General features: G+C 41.1%; 1 long non-coding RNA gene across 2 annotated transcripts; it reads left to right on the top strand.

Annotated features, from left to right (window-relative positions):
- Positions 1–2,075: 2,075 nt before the first annotated feature.
- LOC126603993 (uncharacterized) lies at positions 2,076–3,084 on the top strand. 2 transcript variants are annotated; one of them, XR_007616445.1, is made up of 2 exons: positions 2,076–2,519; positions 2,993–3,084. It is a non-coding gene; the product is annotated as an uncharacterized LOC126603993 (long non-coding RNA). The 2 variants fall into 2 exon arrangements; XR_007616446.1 differs by having other exon boundaries at positions 2,076–2,558.
- The last annotated feature ends 19,207 nt before the right edge of the window (positions 3,085–22,291 follow it).

Below are 22,291 nucleotides of genomic sequence, written 5' to 3'. Positions count from 1 at the left end.
CTTCTGTCAGTTTGCTTTTTTTATTCCTGCTTCTCCCTCTGACTTCTCACTCTCCCCCTCGGTCTTCCTGCCTTCTTTTCTATTATTTTCTGTTTGTTTTTTTTTGTTTCTGCCAATCCGAGTCCTCCCCACTCCTCTCTGTCCCCTGCGCACTGCCTCTTTTATTATTTCCACTCAGTCCCGCACTCCTTCTGCTTTCCTTTATTATTCTTCCTTTTATCAGTGTGCACTCCACTTCCTCTTTGACCGACTCTCCCTCATTCTTTTAACAAAACATAAATCATGATTATTTTTCTTTTTTTAATTTTATTTAAAAGCTGATTTACACAGACAGTTTTGACGAATTTATTACATAAAATTTCACTTGTTCTATTTTTATTTTCTTTGCATAACAAATCCTATAAACACAAAAATACGTAAATAGCTCAAAAATATAAGGAACTAACTAAGAAAAGACGAGTGAATTCGAAGTAAAAATATATATAAATATGATCCGATCACTTGCCATGGAGGATGAAGGTCGAACTATATAGGAAGTTCTCGATAGCAAGTGGCAGTGTGGATGTGGCATTGCCACCCACGCTTGTCGGCCAAAAGAGTGGTAATTGGAATAATGAACTTCACACGTTTTCAACTTTGTCAGTGATTTCTGACAAAGTTGCACGTGATTGCCGAAAGCTGAGACTGCGTCTGAAAAGTGTTGACGGACTTTACGCAGAAAAATCCAGGTTTTGAAATTTAAAGAGCGGTGTCTCTTCGATTTTTTTTGAACAAGTGGTTATGTTGCCTTTCCTTTTAAAGAGGTGTCAATCGTTTTCAACATGCACACTTTGAAGATTGCCCACCCTTAAAAATTATCTTTGTTGTATTTCTGAGATTTTACTCTATCCAACATTTTTTTGAAAATGGCTAACTCGTCTAACATTTGCTTAGATTTGAGTCTCAGCAGTGACATAGGTGCACCGCGTCAGGGTAATGTATGGCGCCCGTCCTTTTTTCTTCTAATGGCCCTCTTACAGTTGAAGACTCTATGATGAGGGATGTAACAACGGCTATAGTTGTAGCTAGGAACCTCATCACTCCTAGAGATAATAGGATACTTTCACGACGGTCTGATGAGCTAGCTGTTCAAGATTCCCAAGCTCTCAGTGTCCAGTGTGCGAACTCTATTTCCAATATAGGCCAACGCTTACTTGCTCGGGCTCGCCAGGTTGACTCATTGACAGCCGAGATGGCAACTCTTAGTCAAGAGATCAGACAGCTCAGGCGCGAGAATAGAGAGTTGCATGTGCTTGCAAATAGTTATTCTTTGGGCATGAAGAGGAAGCTTGATCAGCTGCTGGACTCCGAAGGTCGGATTCAAAGTGACCATCGGAAGTTTGTGGATGTATTCCAAAGGTACTTTTTGCCTTCGTCATCTGGAGTTCGACCAAGTATTGAGGCTCTGAATAATCCATCTCCAGTGCCTCCCTCTTTTAGGGTTCCGCCGAGTACTAAGGTTTCAAGTACTGAGGCTTTACATAAGTGACATTTATGAAGACTCCAATTTTTTTTTTTCTTTTGCTCTTTTTTTTTTTACGCACTTGTAATTTTTTCAGAGATATCAATGGACATGCTTTATTTTATTCAATATGTTGTACTAAATACAAATAAAACGTATATCTGACTAAAATACGTTACTTCATTTTTTTCTTTTTTTTTAGATGGTGCCTGATACACCCATTTCCTTTTAGATGGTGACTAATGCACTATTCTTTCACCCTTTTTTTTTTAGACGGAAATTCGTCGTCCTCCTACTTCCTTCCTTTCAATCATTCTGTCTCCACCACCCCTTTCCTTTTTTTTTTTTTTTAGATGGTGCCTGATTCACCCATTTCCTTTTAGATGGTGACTAATGCACTATTCTTTCACCCTCTTTTTTTTTAGATGGAAATTCGTCGTCCTCCTACTTTCTTCCTTTCAATCATTCTGTCTCCACCACCCTTTTCCTTTTTTTTTTTTTTTTTTAGATGGTGCCTGATGCACCCATTTCCTTTTAGATGGTGACTAATGCACTATTCTTTCACCCTCTTTTTTTTTTTAGACGGAAATTCGTCGTCCTCCTACTTTCTTCCTTTCAATCATTCTGTCTCCACCACCTATTTTTTATTTTTTTTTACTTAACATTAGCTGGCACTTTCTTTTTGTGTTTGTACATAATCGTATTTTCCCAGTGCAACATCCCATCACCTCTCATTTTGGTTTTTCTTTTCCAGACACGGGTGGTCGTTTGCACAGTCACTGTTAGTCATGGACTTGCATTTGAATAGTCACCGCATTTCATTTGCTTCTCCGGGGACCTTTATATATATATGGGATTGCACCGTTGCTTGTACACTCATTATGTGTGTTACTCGCTGGAAGCTCCCCTAGAGTCGTTTCATGTTGCGCTGTCAAACTTGCCTCTTGCTACACTTTGAGCAAATCCGACATCTTTTTATCTAACCCGTCTTGTTTGTCGTGGATTTTCTTCGCCAGAAGTAAGGCTTCCTTTGCCTCCATTGCCTTTTGAGGTCTTTGTGAGCCTATCTGTTTTAAGCTCAGCACGATTTCCATCTTTTGAGCCATACATACATATATATATATATATGTGGAAAGTAACTGTCCTGTCTGTTTCAAGTTTGAGGACGCCATGTATACCATTTCCATCTTTTGAGCCATGCATATATGTATATATATATTTGTCCTATCACCATCACCATTTGCGTCCTTTCAATATATATATATATATATATATATATATGTGGAAGTTGATCGTCCCGTCACCATCACTGTGTACACATTGTATATATATATATATATATGGAACTTGGTTGTCGTGTCTTATATATATATATATATATATATATACACACACAGACATACACACACACATATAATACCATATAATGTGTCTATTTTTTATGCATAATGTGTGTGCCCCCACTGATGGATTTCTTTGCTACGATGCAAGGAAATCTTTTAAATTTAAGAAGGCAGAGCATGATTCCAAGACTTTCACGAAGCTTTCAGAGACGTGGTTGTTGGTGGCGGAGTGAGCAGGTTGCCTAGTGCTTGTTGATAGGAGCATATTTATGCAACTTAGTTAGCTTGTTTCTTGGCATTTACTTAGTTTAATTCTAGTTATTTTAGTACTTTAAGCTATTTTTGTGTGTTTGTAGGTTCAAATAAAAAATTTAGCAACAAAGTGCTATTTGGATAGTGCAAGCATGAAGACCTGAGGATGGACATTTTTGAAGATTTGAAGGCTAGAAATCAGCATGTGTGTGTGCAAGTATGTTGACCTATAACTACAAACATCCATCCACTACACCCATTACATCCATTCATTACCAAACATCCATCTTACATCCACTGATTACCAAACACTCATCCACTACACCCATTACATCCACTCATTACCACAACACTCACCCACTACACCCATTACATCCACTCATTACCAAACATCCATCCACTACACCCATTACATCCACTTATTACCAAACATTCACCTACCACTACATCCACTCATTTCACCCAACACATCCGTTCATTTACCACTACATCCACTCATTTCACCCAACACATCCACTCATTACAACCACTCAACACATTAACCTACCACTACATCCACTCATTTCAACCACCTAACACATTCACCTACCACTATATCCACTCATTACCATCACCCACTACATCCTCTCCCTAGCCTATAAATACATCCACCCTTCACCATAACTAGGATTCGAATTCCCTAGTCGTGAGCACCTTACATTCATCCATATATTCCCACATCCCATAAACACATACAAATCCATTCCCTTGCCGTGGCACTCATCCAACCAAAAATCAAACACAAATACATACATTCCCTTCAACCTTGCCGTGGCATCCATCCAACCTAAATACATTCATAACCTTTCCATAAATCCATACACATCCTTAGATACTTGTGCTGCAACAAGGTGGTGAAAACGAAGGTCCTTGGCATTGCAAACTTGAAAATTTGGAGCGTTTTAGGTGTACTTCGTTCTTGCTTTCAATATCTACTTTGTTATATTATGATTTTGTTGCAATTATGAGTAACTAAACCCCCCTTAGCTAGGGGGAAATTCAAAGCCATGAACATACTTGCAATATGAATTGATTACCTTCAGTTGTGATTTCATAAGTTGTGAATTCAATTTGTTTAGCTGCTTGATTGTTAACTTATTTGTGTATGTTTATTAAGAGTGCACACTTAGTTTGCATGCATAAATATGATGCTAGAATATAAGGGAGTTTCACCTAATAGTTACAAATTTATATTCACAAGTAGTGAAGGTTGCTTATAAACGATCGCGTTAAATGAATTCCTGGCAGGAGTTTCATGCTCATCATAGTAACGAATGCCTCGTCAATACTTATAGTTTTCATAATGCTTAATGATCTTTGATTGTTTCTTTATTGTGCTGTTCACGTAAAGGACTTTTGAAGAATGCTTGAATTGTTGTATGCGCTTTCCTATCCAATTCAATAACTTAAGGAGAACTTGAAGGTTAATTTAAGCAAACTTAATTAACCTGGGGTGTTGAGTTTCATGATTCATCGAAAGAACAACTGAAAATTGGTTTATGTGCAAGTGTGTCATGTGTGGAGAAGAACCCTCTAGCTAGCCCATCATCCATAGTTTACCCAAATTCGTCCAAAATTTGTTTTAGCTTACAATCTATTTGTTTTGTTTTCAAATTCGTCAAAATCCAATCCCCCTTTACTTTCAAGTGTTTTATTAGTCAAAATCTGTTTTGATTTGTGTTTTTAAGTGTCTTGAGTCAAGTTAGAACCTAATTTCGTCCAAACCCATCCCTAGAGTCAATTTAGAGTCTATTTCATTGTTTTAAGCTGTTTTGAGTCTTTTAAACTAGTTTTGAGTCTTTTTAGTTTGTATTGCATCTTTTGAGTCTAGTTTGGTGTTTTAAACTTAATTCTACATTTTTAAGTCAGTTTCAGGTGTTTTAGCAATCCCTCATAATCCTCGGCCTAGAACGATCCCTACTTATATTCTTTACTACAATTGACAACAAGAGGGTTTAATTTGTGTGTTAAGTTAATTTTCGTATCACTTGTGCCAGAGACTACAACGGGGTTTCGCTGTGTAGTGCCTTTTGATCATAGTTTTCCCTCGGTGGTGCGCTGCGGTGTGGTGTTGTGTAAGAGCCTGTAATGGGGCTTTGCTGCGTAATGCCTTTTGGTCACAGTTCTTTCTTGGTGGTGACATCGACTTGCGGTGCAAGAAACTGCTTGTGTAGTTGCTGTGGGTTTGCGTAGTGCGATTGTGTAGCATTTTGGTTTCTTTTGCCACTGTAGCATGCCTTGAAAGACCGCTCTGTAGCTGCCCTCTTTGTTGTGCTGCTCAAGTTTTGTGGCTAATATTTGTTTTTGCAGTCATGGTATTTTTCAAATGTTTTAAGAACAACACCATCACCATTCTTGCGAAGGAAGGCGATTCGCAAGATGAGGGGACAACGTTGAAGCTTTACGCGCCATTGACTGGTCCTAAGGCGCTTGCTCTTCTCGTGAAAGACAACTCCATGCATATTAAGTCGTGGTCTTCTTAAGTATCTTGGGAGGTGGTAGACTCTGTTCAACCAAATACGAAGAAAAAGGCGTGCACATTGAGGGTTCTTATTTTGAATCCTTCGCACCATGCTCGTGACCATCATCCAGCCTCGTTTAAGCTTCTTGGCGATCACATCCGCAGTGGAGCCATGGCTTGGAATGGTACCCTGTTGACTACTGGAGAAGTTGTCTTTGATGAGTTTTATCGGGAGTGGCTTGAAGATGTCTTAAGCCGATCTAAAGATGTGATTACTAAAGTGGGCCTTTACCACACTGTGTACGCATCTTTGTTTATTTATGATCGTCATCCTTCCGTCCTTCGGGCGTTCTTTGAGCATTGGTGTTCAGCGACCAACACACTTCACACGGTGCAAGGAGAGATGTCAATTTCACTGTGGGATCTTCACAGGATAGGAGGCTTGCCAATTCAAGGTAAGTTTTATGACGAGGTCGTTCCCAGCGCAGAGGAATTTTCTCTTTGCAATAGTCGAGGATTGCTTGCGAGTTGCCGTTGTTTGTTTCGGGCGTATCACAAGCTTTTCCATGATGCTCAAGGTAAATCAGGGGTGAGGATTTCCTCATGGATCCAATTTTGGTACTAGGAGGCCATGAGGTATAAGAAGTATTCGAAGAAAAGTGGCCGTAACAAGACCACCAGGCCAAAGGGAGACTCAGACTCGTCCGGTGTTATTGGCTCAACCAGGCGCCGCTCTTCTGACGAGTTGAGAGCGTTTGAGGATCTTGGCATAGCATCAGAGCATGTGGAGGAGTCTTACCTAGCTGCTTTCTTAGCTTGCTGGTTTGTAAGTTTGTTTTCCCGACAGGCGACGTCAACTTAATTCGTCCTGGAGCTTTCAAAGTTGCTAGCAAGATGGCTGTGGGTGAGTCTTTTAGCCTTGCTATTCCGGTCTTAGCCAACATTTACAATGGCTTGAGCATTGTTTCGGACTCGAAAAACATGGAAGATCGTGTTGCGGTGCTTCCTTACCACTATGTGTATGGTTGGTTAGGTGAATATTTTGGCACTCATTTTTCTTTGTCGACTCTAGATATGTCAAGGCCTTCTTCATCGACTAGAGCCAAGCTGGGGCCTTTGATGATGAAGTATTTTGGCGTACTCTCCGTGAAGAGCCTTGATGATTTGCAGGCGTGAGCGCTATTTAAATGTTGTGAAGATTTGAGGATGGACCCCTTAGTGAGAGTTGGCCCGGTGCGGCGAGGCATCGTAGATAATTCGCGTCTCCGCTTCTTAGACTTGTCTTATCTTATAAGTTTTCACTCGGGGTTTGTTTCTTTGCGGTAAGAAGACCGATGCATTGTTCAGCCATATAGTCCTTACCGTTTCAGCAGGTAATTTGGTTTTGTCCAAAACGTGCCAGGCAAGCTGAAGGAAAAGAACCAATTGGCATTCTTGCAAGCCGTGTACATGCATTGGGAGTCTTGTACCCATGCATGCACAAATGCTGTTATCATGCTGCCATCCAATGACGAGTTCAAGAGTAATCCAATGACCCGTGTTTACGCACGTTGGTGGTCAAATGTACATTATAAGAACTTGGGGATGGCAAGTGGTACCAATTCTTCTCACTCAGGCAATGGTATGTCGAGAGAGGGTTGCCCTGTGGTTCCTATGCCACTGGTACTTCTTGATTGCGTGAGTACGACTTCATTACAAGATAGACCTGTAGCTTTAGCTCCTCAACGCCCATGCTTGTCTCATCGACATCCGGATGTTTCTGAAGGTAGGAGATGAAGTTGATTCGCATGAAGATGGATTTATTTTGCGGCAGTGTCAACAAGTTTGAAACAAACGACCACTTGAGGATGCTCAGGTTGACAGCGTTGTCAATTTTCGTCATAAGAAGAAAATAAGTGTTCAGACATTCTCAATTCGATGACTGTGTGCCATTTGAGAGAGATGTATGTACTTCATTTTTTTTTCATGATTTCTTCTGCTTTCATCATTTTGGCTTTCGTTTCTAACATTTTTTTTGTCTTCTTTAGGCTGGGCCTTCTCGTCATTTTGATTTGGCAACTGCAGATGTTTATTTCTAATGGAGATGCTATTTGCAGGCGACCTACCTCCAGACAGGGAAATTAGGGATCCGCCTAGTGCAGAGCTTGTTCCAAATCTGCCGAACTTCCTGAGTTTATCATGTGTAGGTAAAGGTATGCAAGAACCCGTCATGTGTCCAACACCTTTGCCAGCTAGCTCCAGTCTTGGTGCGGCAATGGATATCAAGAGCCATATAGAGAAGAGGATTTCTAAGTGCCCGTTGGAAGACCTTATGTTGCTCAATGAGTATTTGTCAAAGCTTGTTTCTGTGATTGACAACCTTAACGTTGATTCTTCATCCTTGAAGATCAAGATTGCCGAACTTATGGCCACCTCGACTGAGTATTCTTCCTTGCGTGCTATTTCCTTGGAGAAGTTGAGTCCAGATGTTAGAGCTCATCAGCTAGCAACAATAAACTTGTCACTGGCTCAAGTCCAGTCTTTTCAGCAAGCCGCTTCGGGAGATTATCAAGTTACAGATGCTTCTTTAACTTCTGTCCAGATGTGTCTAGATGCGTTGGTACGAGAGCGGGAGGAATTGGTAATCGAAGCATCGCAATTTGAAAGTTTTCTCGCGAAGTAGGGAACTACACTTTCTCAATGCCAAGAGGAGATTTCACACTTCAAACGAGAGAAAGGCATGACTATGGAGTTGCCCATCTTGTCTCCCACCGAGGTAGAGACTTTGAAGACTTTGGAAGGCTTGCTTGAAGATTGCCTTCGTAGTTTTAGGGACATAGTTTTCAAGTAGTATCTTCTATTTTTTTTCTTCTTGTAATCAGGCTTTGGAGCCGACTCCTTCTTTTAAAGAAATAAAGTATTTACATTTTTGAATTTGCTCTTCATTCTTCAAAGTGTTTTTTTTTTAGATGGTGTGACTGTACTTGGAGTGTTGACGTTTCAAGTTGCCTATGTACCCTCGGTTGAGGAGTGATCAAGTCATAAGGTAGTTCAAATGAATGATGAATTTAACAATGATTTTGATGATAATTTTGCCGTACACAGTTTATGCTGTTGCGGGCCAGGAGCTTTGGTTTGTGCAGTTTAGGCTCGTGCGAACAAGGAGCGTTAGTTGTCGCCTTTTAGGGGTAGTAGCGCTTCAAGAATCTTCCATTGATAGGGCCGATCTTCAAGCCGTCTTCTGCCATGATTAAGTAGGTGCCGTTGGTGTAGACTTCTTGTATTACGTATGGCCCGTCCCACTTTGATGTGAACTTGCTTTTTGTCTTGTGAGTTATAATGATAGGCCTACGCAATGTGAGGACAAGATCTCCAGTTTGGAAAGACCTTGGGCGGACTTTCTTGTTGAATGCCTTGGATAGCCATGCTTGGTAGTATTCCAAGTGTTATTGAGCTTCTAGCCTTCTTTCGTCGAGTGCTTCCAACTCTTGAAGGCGCAACTTTGCATTCTCTTCATCAGTCAAGCCTTTTTGTATAGCCATTCTCAGTGAGAGGATTTAACTTTTGAGCGGTAAAACAGCTTCCATGCCGTATACAAGAGAATAAGGCGTAGCTTGGGTAGGAGTCCTATGTGTCGTCCGATATGCCCAAAGTGCTTCGCTTATTCTTTCATGCCAGTCTCTCTTTGTTCAGCCGATCACCTTCTTTAGGAGATTGCACAATGTTTTGTTGAATGCTTCTGCAAGACCGTTGGCTGGAGCATGATACATGGAAGACTTGTGCTGCTTGAACTTGTATTTCTCACAGAGCTCATCCACGAGTCGGTTGGAGAATTGTTTTCCGTTATCAGTGATGATGTAGCGAGGCACCCCATATCGGTGGATGATGTGCTCCTTGATGAAACGGACGACGGTTTCCTTCTTTATTTCCCTTAAGGGTATGGCTTCAGCCCATTTGGAAAAGTAATCTATTGCAGCTAGGATGTAAGCTTCTCCTGCAGATGACTTTGGGTTAATTGGTCATACAATGTCTAATCCCCATGCATTGAATGGCCATGAAGCAGCTGTAGGGTGTAATGGCTCAGGTGGTTGGTGTCTGAAGTTGGTGTGGAATTGGCAGGCTTGGCACCTTTTGGCATGTTCCAGGTAGTCCTTCACCATGCTTGGCCAGTAGTAACCCATCCTTTTGAGCTGGAAATGCAGCTTTGGTCTAGACTGATGCGCCCCGCATACACCTGAATGTGCTTCTTCCATGGCTTGATTGGCTTCTTCCTCGCCTAGGCATCTCAGAAGTACTCATTCGAAAGAGCGCCAGTAGAGTGTTTCTTTGTAGTAGAGGAAGCGAGGTGCTCGTCGTCGTATTTTGAAGCGGTGTCTAGGATCATTTGGGAGTTTTCCATGCTCTAAGTAGTCGATCAGTGGTTGTCTCCACTCTTCAACATCGACTGGAAGTACTGAGATGACATTAGTTTCATCTGGTAGCATTCAGTGACGAGAGGGATCACCCATCTTTGACAGACTGGCATGTTTGCAGCTTCATCTTCTCCTAATGTCATGCTCGACGTCTGCCATTTGATTTTCTTTTCTTGGCACATGTTCTAATGTTACAGCCTCAAACCTTTGTAGCAATTGAGTTGCCAGCCGGAAGTATGGGACAAGATCATTTTTCCTCACCTCATATTTAGTCAAGAGTTGATTGATTATGAGCTTGGAGTCACCATATACCTCGAGAGCTCTTATTTCCATGTTCATCGCCATTTGGAGCCCGATGATTAATGCTTGGTACTCAACGACGTTGTTGGAGCATAATTCGCTTAGTTGGAAGGAATAAGGTAGTATTTGCCTGAGATTTTCCAATCAGCTGGGATTGGGTGATCGGCAAGAAAGTCTGCTAGCGCTTGCCCCTTGACAGCTTTAGCTGGGACCTAGATGATCTCATACTGATTAAGAAGCAACGCCCATTTAGCGAGTCATCTTGTTAAGACTGGTTTGGACATAACGTATTTGACCGGGTCAGCTTTAGCAACCAAGTGGATAGTGTAAGCATGCATGTAATGCTTGAGCTTCTGGATGGCGAACACCAAGGCAAGGCACATCTTTTCTATTGGGAAGTAGTTCAACTCAGCGTCGGTGAGAGTTCAGCTGAGGTAGTAAAGCGCTATTTCTTTCTGGGATTCATTCTCTTGCGCTAAGAGTGCTCCGACTGAACTTTCCTGAGCGGCGATATACAATATGAGTGGTTTCCCGGGCACAGGTGCTCCCAAGACAGGTGGACTTGACAAATACTTTTTTATGCTTTCAAAAGCATTGTGGCATGCTTCGTCCCATACAAATGGAATATCATTCTTCATAAGTCGGCTGAATGGTTGACAACGCCCTGCAAGGTTGGAGATGAAGCGTCTGATGAAGGCTAGCCATCCTTGTAGACTTTTTCACTCGTGCAGGTTTCTTGGCTCTGGCATGCTTTGAATGGCTTTGATTTTCGATTGATCCACTTCAATACCACGGTGCTTGACGATGAAGTTGAGGAACTTTCCGGAGGTGACTCCAAACGCACATTTTAACGGGTTCATCTTGAGGTTGTATTTTCGTAGCCTTTTGAACACTATTCTCAAATCTTTCAAGTGGTATGATCTTTTCTTTGTCTTGACCACCACATCGTCTACATAACATTCTACGTTTTTGTGTAACATGTCATTGAAGATTTTCTGCATTGCCCGTTGATATGTAGCTCCAGCGTTCTTCAGACCAAAGGGCATCACCTTGTAGCAGTAGATACCTTTTGGAGTGCTGAAGGCTGCTAGTTCCTCGTCTTCGAAAGCCATGCGAATTTGACTGTATCTAGAAGAGCCGTCCATGAATGACAGTGCCTCGTGGCCAGTGGTTGCATCCACCATGATTTCGATGATTGGCAAGGGGAAGTCGTCCTTCGGGCAAGCGTTGTTGAGATCCCGAAGTTTACACAAACATGTATTTGTCCAGATTTCTTAAAGACGATGATGATGTTGAAGATCCATTTGGGGTATTGCACTTCTCGAATAAAGCCTGCTTCGATTAGCTTGTTAATCTCTGCTTCAATTTATGGAATGAGCTCGGATCGATAGCGCCTTTGAGTTTGCTTTATCGGTCACATTCCAGGCTTGACTGCAAGATGATGCACAGCGATGACAGGGTCAAGGCCGGGCATTTCCTTGTAGGTCCAAGCAAATACGTTTCTGTACTCTGATAGCAGTTGGTAGTACTCTTTTATCACGTCTACACTTAGCAGTGCACTTACGAAGATAGGTTTTTGCTCCTCTGTTATGCCCAAGTTGTGCTCCTTGAGATTGTCAACCGTGGCTTGCCCCCCATCCTCAAGTTGTGTTGGTGCAACGGTGACATCTTCTTCGGGGATCTTGTCTTCTTTGCCTTATTGGATCGTGATGTGGAAGACATCTTGGACTTTCTCTTTAGTGTCGTCCTCCTAGGCTTGTTGGTATGAAGATTGTCCAATGTGGATGATGGTGCACCTTCTTACTTTTAGTGGTCTATTTGCGTCAACCTCCAAGATTGCTTGACACTTCATCCTTAAAGGAATTGAGCTTCGAATATCGCCTTTTTCTGCTAGCCTGTCGAGCTTTTCTTCTTTTGACGTTGTTTCCCTATTTCCAGAAAACTTCCTGTTGTCTTCAAGTCCTTCCAAAGCTGACTGACGAGGAGGAAAGCTAGCCGTGTTGCTTTGCTTCTTAGGTTTTGGCAACCTTTCAAAAACAGAGCTTTGGGATGTTGCCCTGTTAAGCCTCTTGAAGACAGAGGTTCGGTTTTGACCACTAATGTGATCAAGTACTGACGTTCTGGGTCTTGAACGATGCATCATATCGAAGACTGGTGTTCAAGGGGCGGATTTAGGCTTATCTCGATCTTGTTCAATGCTCACGCTGATGTGTTGAGTGCTAGCATTTTTCCCTTTGCTTGAAATCTTCACGGGTGCATTTGGTGTGAAGCCAAGTCCAGCTTTGTTATTGTTAACTCCGTAACCATGCTTCTTCAACTTCTTTTGAGTCTCGGTAAGGTCACGTTCTTTATTGTTGACGGTGTTTAAAACCTTTTTCCCAGGATTCGAAGAAGAAGCAAAGTCGTACCCAGCTTTTGACATGAGTTTGTAGGCGTTTGGATTAAAACCTTTTTTGGTCCTCTTGGTTGGGAGAAAGCTTGGTTCCACCCCCTTTGGTAGAGCTTTTATGAAGCCTTGTGATAATCTTGCAACCTTAGCGTTGCTTAGCTGTGTCAGAGGTAAAACTGCATTCGTCTTGAGCAACTTTACATTATCCTTGTGCCGCTGTGCATCAGCTTTGCTTACTTCAGTTTCGAATGGGGATTGACCATTCTTTCTTCTTGACATCGGGATGTATCGGAAAATGGGTGTGTTTGATCCATTTGAGGGCGTCCTGCTCCCTTTGGTTGTTGCAGGTTTAGCAAGCTCATCATCATTCCTGTTTGAACACAACATAGCTTCTTCTTCTTACTTCTTGGGTATGGCTTACCACTCCTTGATTAAAACCTTGGATTAGTAGACGACTTAGGGACAGTTCATCCACTTTGATGCTAATTGTAATCATTGTTGACTTTGGCATGATGTTTATGGCTGATCCACCATCCACAAGCATATGGTTGACTTTATGCTTCCTTACGTACCCAGAAACGAAGAGAGGACGGTTGTGGGGCTTGGATCCTAGTAGCAAGTCTTCGTCGGTGAAGTGGATTGCGTCCTCGATGGCACAACATGTAGCACATTCATGTGGCCGAAGCTTTAAGCCTTCGTTCTTACTTTCTTGCACTTCGTGATCATCAGGACTTGCCAAAACTGCGGCCAGTGCTCTTCGTATCTTCTTTGGTAATCGTAGTGCTTCCTCGACGCTAAAGTGTGTTGGCAGACCTTCTTCGAGCGTGAAAGTTTTTTCTCCCTCAGTGGCAATAGCTTTGCCTTTTGAGGGCTCTTTCATTTTTACTTCGACCATGTGACATGCAGCGATAGTGCACTGTTGGAAGAAGTCCTCCGGGAAGTATTCGTGCAAGGAGATAGGAATGCGTGGCTCTTGCTCTATAGATTCCCCAACATACGTTGGCTTAGCAGCATTTACGTTCCTTTTGGGCTTCCTACTATTGTGGCGACAGTGCTTTCTCCCTTGTTCCACCTTTGGTCTTGTGGCTTGTGGTTTTGGTTTCCTTGTTTTTTTGTAGGTCACTAATGTCCATCATTCTTCATCATCGGTATGTGCATCTTGTTCATTTACCCCCGACGATGGTTGCGTAGAAGGTATCGTTCAACTTGAGCATTGATAGGAAATGTCATGTGTCGCTTGGAGAAGCACGGGATCGAAGGATACAAATGCAATTGTAGTAGTATGTGTTGCAACCGTGTCTTTGAGGTCGAGCTCGATTTTCCCTTGTTGTGCTAGCTTCATAATAAGCTCTTTAAGAATGAAGCACTTGCCAACAGGATGGCTCACGATTCGATGGTACTTGCAGTATTTAGGATCGTTTATGCGATTCATTTCTTCAGGCCGCTTGCATTTGGGTAGCTCAATCACCTTATTTTCCAGCAAGTCGACTAACATTGCATCCATGTCTGAGTCAGGAAAAAGGTATGCCTTCTGCTCAAATTCCTTCAAGGTGCTTTTGTACCTGTCTTGGGTGCAAGGAACCTCACTTTTCTTTATCTCTTTTGCTTTGGTTTTGGAGGAAATCTTGATAGGCGTGGATGCGGTCTTGACAGGTGCAGTGCTAACGGTGAACGCTTCCTTGTGCGGTTTCTTCCCAGTCTTGTCTACATTTGGGGAGAACACCTTATCCTTCTTGAAGTCGGTGATTGGCTCTTTTTTTCCGTGATGGGAATACTTAGCTCCATGTCGTGGGCATAGGTGGCTAACTCTTCAAAGGTTTGTGGTTTGATGCCTTGAAGGATATGGTGTAACCCCCATTGCATGCCTTGGACGCACATCTCGATTGAAGAGATCTCCAAGAGCTTGTCCTTGCAGTCGAGGCTTAGATTGCGCCATCGATTGATGTAGTCCACGATTGGCTCATCCCTCCATTGCTTCGTGCTCGTCAGCTCTAGCATGCTCACAGTGCGGCGGGTACTATAGAACTAGTTGAGGAATTTCCTTTCCAATTGCTCCCAGCTATTGTTGGACTCAGGTTCTAGGTCCGTGTACCACTCAAAGACATTTCATTTCAGCGAGTGTACAAACTGCTTGGCGAGGTAATCTCCTTTTGTCCCTGCGTTGTTGCAGGTTTCAACGAAATGTGCAACGTGCTGCTTTGGGTTTCCTTTTCCATCAAACTGCATGAACTTTGGTGGTTAATAACCCCTTGGCATTTTCAGGGCGTCAATCTTTTTGGAGTAAGGTTTTAAGTATAGTACGGAGTCATGTGAACTTCCTTCGTATTGCGCCTTGATGGTGCTGGTGATTATCTCATGTAGCTGCTGGATAGAGAGAGATCCCATGAGTGTTGTTGATTGGTCTGGTTTTACTGGATTACCTTTTAGAATGGGTTTCTCGTCTTGCTGCGCCTCCAATTGGTTAACGAATGCAGCGATTTGTGAGTCTTTTTCTTCCACAATCCGTGTTAGCCTTGCGATCACTTCATTCATATGAGCCAGTTGTTCATCGATTGAAGTCGCTCCAATGGTCATGACTTGCATAGCTGAGCTGCCGCTTGAGTCGGCATCGGAAAGCATGGAACCAGAGTACTTCCTTGGGCTTTCCTCCCTTGGCGCCCTTAGCGAGGCCAGGGTGATCAGAGGTTCGTGCCTCGGGTGTTCTTGTTCCTTCGAAAAAGTTGATGCAGGAATGGAAGAGGCAGTAGAAATAGCTCTTGCCTTGCTTCGAGGTGTGACGCCCCAAGTGACACCACATGTGGTGATGACGCTCTTGTTCCTCACATTGGTTGGGAGAGCGACTTGAGCCTTCTTTGATGCCATTTGTGCTTTTTACGGATTCAAAGATAGAGATGAGAGGTAGAGAACGTCCCACTAGACGTGCCAAATTTGTAAACACGGAAATTCCTAAAACAAACGAGACAGGAACATGTGTACAAAATAATATTTTGTATTAATGATTTAAGGGTTACAATCTCTCTGAAAATTGATCCTTTGATTCTATCTTTGTAATGGGTGGATTTGATGTTGTTGATCCAAAGGGTCGTCGGGGCTTGATCTTGGGATAAACAGTTGATGAACGATGAACACTTTCTTCAAGGGCCGTCGGGGCTTGATCTTGAATTGGTGGAAGTTCTTCAAGGGGCCATCGAGGGTTGATCTTGGAAGAACGATGAACGAAGAACGAAGAAGGCTTTCTTGATTTTTCGGGAACTTGGATGCTTGAGAGCTTCGGAGTTTCAGAGCTTCAAGGATTTTGCCTAATGGTTTTGGTTCTGAATTGGTGTCGCCAAAATGAAAGCCTTGGCTTCCTATTTATAGAATTCCAAAACTTGATTTTTTGGATTTAAATAATCAGATGAAATAAATCATTTCTGCCAGATGTTGACACGTGTCCTGTTTGTTGACTTTTTCGATTTATTTTGATTTTTTCGTTTAGTCACATGCTATGTGTAAAATTTATGTGACACATGAACGTTGAAATTTTAATTGTTGATCAACATTTATTTCACTGAAATTTCGATGTCTACATCATCAAATCCATAAAAGCTGCTGGTGCATTAGTTAACCCGAATGGCATCACAAGAAACTCATAATGACCATATCGAGTTCTAAATGCGGTTTTTGGGACATCTTCATTTTTAATCTTCAACTGGTAGTAACCTGACCTCAAATCGATCTTAGAAAATACACATGCACCTCTGAGTTGATCAAATAAATCTTCTATACGTGGCAATGGATAACGGTTCTTAATGGTTACCCAATTCAATTGCCTGTAATCAATGCACAGCCTCAAAGTTCCATCTTTCTTCCTCACAAATAACACAGGGGCTTCCCAAGGTGAAGTACTAGGCTGAATAAAACCTTTATCCACTAACTCTTGCAACTGGACTTTCAATTCCCTTAATTCAGCAGGAGCCATTCTATAAGGAGTTAAGGATATATGATTAGTACCTGGAAGCAGATCAATAATAAACTCCACCTCTCTATCTGGCGGTAATCCAGACAAATCCTCAGGGAATACATCTGGAAAATATCTGACCACACGAACATCCTCCACACTATTAGGAGCATCATCATTCAATACCACATGAGCCAAATATCCCTGACAACCTTTTGAGAACAATCTCTTTGCTTTCATGGCTGAAATAATACCATGCATCACCCAAATAGGCTCTCTTACAAATGTAACTTCAGGTAATCCATGACAATGAAATGTGACTGTCTTTCCATAACAATCTATCTTCACACGATTATAGTGCAGCCAATTAGTGCCCAAAATCACATCAAAGTCCATAATATCCAACGACATAAGATTAGCTGGCATAATAACATCCTCTACTATCACTGGACATCTTGGATATACCCGATCCACAAAACATCTATCCCTTATAGGCATAGAAAATTCTAAATTATATCTTAGAGGTGTAGGATGGGGTTGCGTCACTTGAGCAAATGTATGAGAAATAACAAAATGTGTAGCACCACAATCAATCAATACTCTAGCAAAATGACCAAGAATATTTAACGTACCTATAATTAAATCTAGATTATTTTGGGCGTCTTGCAGTGACATGTTGTGGATACGCCCCTGATTCTGCTGTCGTCCACCGTGACCACTGTTGGCATGAATACCACGTCCCTTCCTCTGCTGACCCGACTGCCTCGAAGATCTTGCACTACTAGCAGCAATCTCTCCCTGTTGGGGCTGTCCCCCTTGGTACCACTAAGATCCTCCGGTTGAATGTGGCTGATAAGACATAGATCCTCCCTGATACTAAGGATACCCATTATGATACTAAGGATCCTGAGAGTACTGCTGCTGTCTTGAGGTGTAAGGAGCGGCGTCACCCTGATAGTGGTAGGCATCTCCTCATCCAGTCTGAGTATAACCACCAGATCCTGAAGCGTGCTGGGTAGGTGCAGGTGGTGGGAAGGAAGGCTGCTGGGGTCTCTATTCACTTTGAGGGCATTGAGCAGCCATATGACCGTAAGTGAAGCATCCACTGCTGCCTCTCCTACACTCCCCAAAATGCCTAATATTACATCTGCGGCATAAGAGAGCACCGAATCCACCTGAACCACCAAAATCTCTCTGCCTCTAGAACCTAGGGCCTCAAGTAAATCTACCACCTCTCTTCTGCATATTAGTACTAAAGCATTCGCTAAAAGAGCTGGAACTGCCACCACTCTTCTTAAAGTTCTGGGTCTTGCGGGGTCCCTTAAATGCTTGCCCTTTTCCTTTGCCATCTCGTCTCTGGCCCCTATTCTTTCCTTCCTCATCCTTACTTTCACTAGGCATGTTCTCTGAGGCCTCAATCCTCAGTAGACATAAAACTCCTGGTAAGAGGCACAGTGAGTCGATGTCGCTATGGAACGCCATTTCTTCTTAGTACCCAAACTGAAACGGCGAAGCATCTTTATCAGATTAGCAGCAACCTCCGGATCATATCTTGACAGATAAGTAAACATCCTGTAATACTCATTAGTGGACATCTTTCCTTGCCTCAGATGAGTAACCTCCGGTTTCTTACTAACGATATACGTAGGAGGAATGAACCTTTTCCAAAACAGCTCCTTAAACACTCCCTAGTCCACAATCTCTGCTGGGGTCAACTGGTAAAACTCCTGTCTCCACCAGGATGCAGGTTGTTCTCCTAAAAACTAGGTAGTCATCTCGACCCACCTATCAGGAGAAAGATTCCCTTGACTCTACATCACCTGAAAGGTCTTCTCCACATGATTCAGCCATTTTTCTGCACCCTCATGACCTTTATTTCCAATGAAGTGAGTCAACTTTAGATTATGAAATGTCCCAAGAGGTGTCCTCTGGGGAGTACGGAATGTTGTTTGAATGGCAGAAACTATAACTTCCCCAAATTGAGCAATATCAGGGAAACTAGATTCAGGTGATTGATAGGGCTCTCTACGAGACGACACATCACAAGGATTAGAACATTCAAGAATTATACAGGACTACTAAACCTAGTTTCTGATACCAAACTGACACACCCCGACCGAGATCAAGGCATGCTGGTCGTCACATGAGAGTGACGTGGCCATCTGCACAGTGCGAAAGCAATAAAGATAAGAATTATACGAATAATTAAAAACCGAATTACTTGAGTGCACTACTAAACAGGAAGTGATAGGAGTTAGTTACAACAGTAAACACTCCTAAGCAGAGCATATTAAGTCTAAGTGCAGTCCAGTAGGACAAGTACTAATTATACAGTACCAAGAATGTCCTACTATTATTTAGATAAGTCAGAACTGCCGACGTCCTCAAGCCACCAACAACAAGCTTACTTAAAACTTGGAGGGGCGCAAAACAAAAAACGTGAGTGGGCAAAAACAAATGCTTTACAAAACCATTTCATTTATCAATATACTAACCCCTTGCTGTAAAACATGTATAATTTTTCCCAAAATCAAGATATAAGTATATACATAATATATATATATATATATATATATATGAAATCATATCAATTCAATTCATACTTCACATAATCATATTCAAATGTATGCCATGCCAAGATATAACAGAGTAAGCAATTCAGGTAAGAATAAATTCATAGAAATATGATATGTTAGCGGGAACCCCTAAGGTAGTCTGTACGGCTGATTTCATACCTTAAAGTTACTCTAGTTAGAGTCATTATAATGACCTATACGGCAACATATTGCACATAAGTCAGAACCACCAAAAAGCGGTCTGTATGACAAGGTTGGGTGTAATATAATTATGCTCCATTTTACTCTCTCATAATAGTCGGGCGATAAATCGCTAATCACCTACGAGTCGGAACCATAAATAAGGTCTGTACGACAAGACTGTGCACTTAAGTTGGATTCAATATGAGCATATAATGCGGGAGGTGACGTAAATAAACAGGCATGTACTTCATATCTCTGGCTAAATCACAATCACCCTGGGTGCAATTTTATGAGCTCAACATTATTCAATCACATATCATATCATTGATGATTCACATAACCAAACATAACTTACTTGAACTTACCTGTGCCTCCACAGCACCATATTTAAATATATAAGGTATCACACACCAATTCATACACGAAACATAATTGTATCTGCATGGCATTTATCGCATATTATCATTTAAACATATTTTTCTGAGAAAATATCAAGTATATAAATATATACTGAAATCCAAAAGCCCACTCACTGGTATATCGAAGGGTCGTAGCCCCTTAGTCCCCCGTGGATATGCTCGTCCTCAGGATAAGCCTCACCTATATGCGAATTAACTATAAAAACGTTATTTTAAAGCACATACACAAAACTAGCTAATAACTTCTCATACAAAGCTCAATTTTGGTATTTGAGTATACCAACGCGACCTACGCAACCTCACGAACATCGTGATATTTTTAAAATAAATTTTTTATGGCTCACGCGCCCTCACGCGCTGGGGAGGGCACAACCCCATGCACATCATCTTCAACCTCCAGATGCCAGAATAGTGTCGCCGGTGTCGGATTCTGGGCAGACCTGCAACTACCTTTTTCTCGCTCGTTTTTACACGATTTTTCACATAATTTTCACCAGAATGCCATAAATCATGAGAGGAAGAAGGCTATACCTCTTGGGAGCTTCAAATCCCTCGAAAACGCGTCGGGAAAATTCTACCAAAACCAGCCACCTTCAAACCTCGTGATCCCGACGTCAAAATTGAGCCAACGAAGCATTCCGAGATTCATAAGAACCTCCTAGATCTTGTTGTGAGCTTGGATTGTCCTAAAACATAACCATTCAAAAGTTCATGAATAGTGCTCAACTCGGAGCTTGAGTTTTTAACATGATATCGAACGAGTTCTTACCTGAAATGGGTACCTTTGAACTCGTATGGTCCTCACGAACACAATGGTACCATTTTCTTCCTTGATCTGTGAAGATTTGGCTTGGTTCATGTTTGTCCGTACGGAGGAAAGGGAAGAGATAGTGAGTCCGAGAGAGAGAAGAGAGAGTACGGGAGAGTGAGAGAGAGAAAGGATGTGTGGTCCAGATTTTTGGTCCACCAATCAAAACAAACAATTTCCTTACTTCCAATTAGGTCCAAAGACTTAGGAAATTAATGAATGGGTCCAAAATCCAACTTAAATCACACAACATACTTTAACATCCAAGGGTAAAATTGTCATGTCACGTCATCGAGAATAATTTTCCGTGACAGGCTTGACAAAGAAAGTTTCTAAGAAATCAGTTAGCCGTAACCCTAAAGAAAGGTAGACTATAGTTTATGATAAATTATCTTAATTTAGAAATTAGTGAACCTCAAAAAAGAAAAATAACTTTAGACCAAAATAGTCTAGTTTGTTATTTTCCGTTGAGAAAGCATAATAATATTTTGCATAGTGAAGAAAATCCATAAGCCAATAGTATTGTAGATCTTATTATTAGTCAAGCAGAAAATATCAAATTAGAAAATAATAAGCATAATCATTTGTTAAACCAGTTGTTAGAGCATTTTCCGAAAAATTCCATAAAAATAATTAGACAAAATTTAGATTATATTACATCTCAGTTAGAAGATAATAATAAAAATATTCAAAGGTTTCCTAGCAAAAGAGAGAAAAGAGCTTGTTGACCTCATAGATAGTAAGTCGAAGCAAGTAGAACTTAGGTCATTAGAAATAGTTGAACAGCTAAAATTAGAAGTTCAAAAAATTCAATTAGTACAAAAGGAGTTAAGTGAACAAGTAGATAAGTTGCATAATAAAATAGATAAATTATTAGTTGAATGACCGATTCTAGAACTAACAGAAAATATATCCAAGCTTTGAAAGAAATTAGTAAGTTAAATAAAGAACCAGTAGGTTTAACAGATTTTTTCAACACAAGTATCTAGTAATAATGTTCCCATTAGGCAAAAATAATTTAATTATTCACTTAGTTTTAAGTTTGGCTGAAAAATTAGATCAAGTTGAAGAACAAATAGCAGAAATAAACCAAGTTGTACACAACGCATCTTCATCACTTCCACCATCTTTGCTAGATAAATTAGAAAATTTAACTTTAAGTGCAAATAATAATAGAAGATCTAAGCTAAATCCTTTTGATAATAGAAAATGGAACTCTTTAGGAAAAAAGGAAAAGAAGTAGTTTGGGCTGAAGATATTTATCCTAATGAAGAAGAAGCACAAGAATTTATTCGAAAAGGTTTTGAGAGAACACAGAAAAATACATATAATTTGTATCAATTAGGTTTATTTGAAAACAGAAGTAGAATTGTAAGTAGCATCAGTCAACATGAAGTTAGTTGTATTGATAAAGAAGTCACACTTAATCTAATTAGTACATAAGCAGTTACTCATTTGAGAAAATCACATTTTAGTCAAATTCATATAGGAACAATATTAATTGGAATAGCAAGATTAACCAGAGCACATGTAGGCACAAAAGCATTAGTATACATATATGATCATGGATGGGATAATCACTAACAAGCAGTAATAGTAACAGTTGAAGTTGACTGAAGTTCAAACTTAGCAGTCATAGGTTGTATTCCAAATTATGTTATGATGATTAATGAATTTAGTAAATATATT

The sequence above is a fragment of the Malus sylvestris genome, chromosome 15 (assembly GCF_916048215.2).
Source record: "Malus sylvestris chromosome 15, drMalSylv7.2, whole genome shotgun sequence".
In the NCBI taxonomy this organism is placed as follows: domain Eukaryota; kingdom Viridiplantae; phylum Streptophyta; class Magnoliopsida; order Rosales; family Rosaceae; genus Malus; species Malus sylvestris.
The sequence above is the reverse complement of the archived record's forward strand: the minus strand, read 5'-3'. Positions and strand labels throughout refer to the sequence as shown.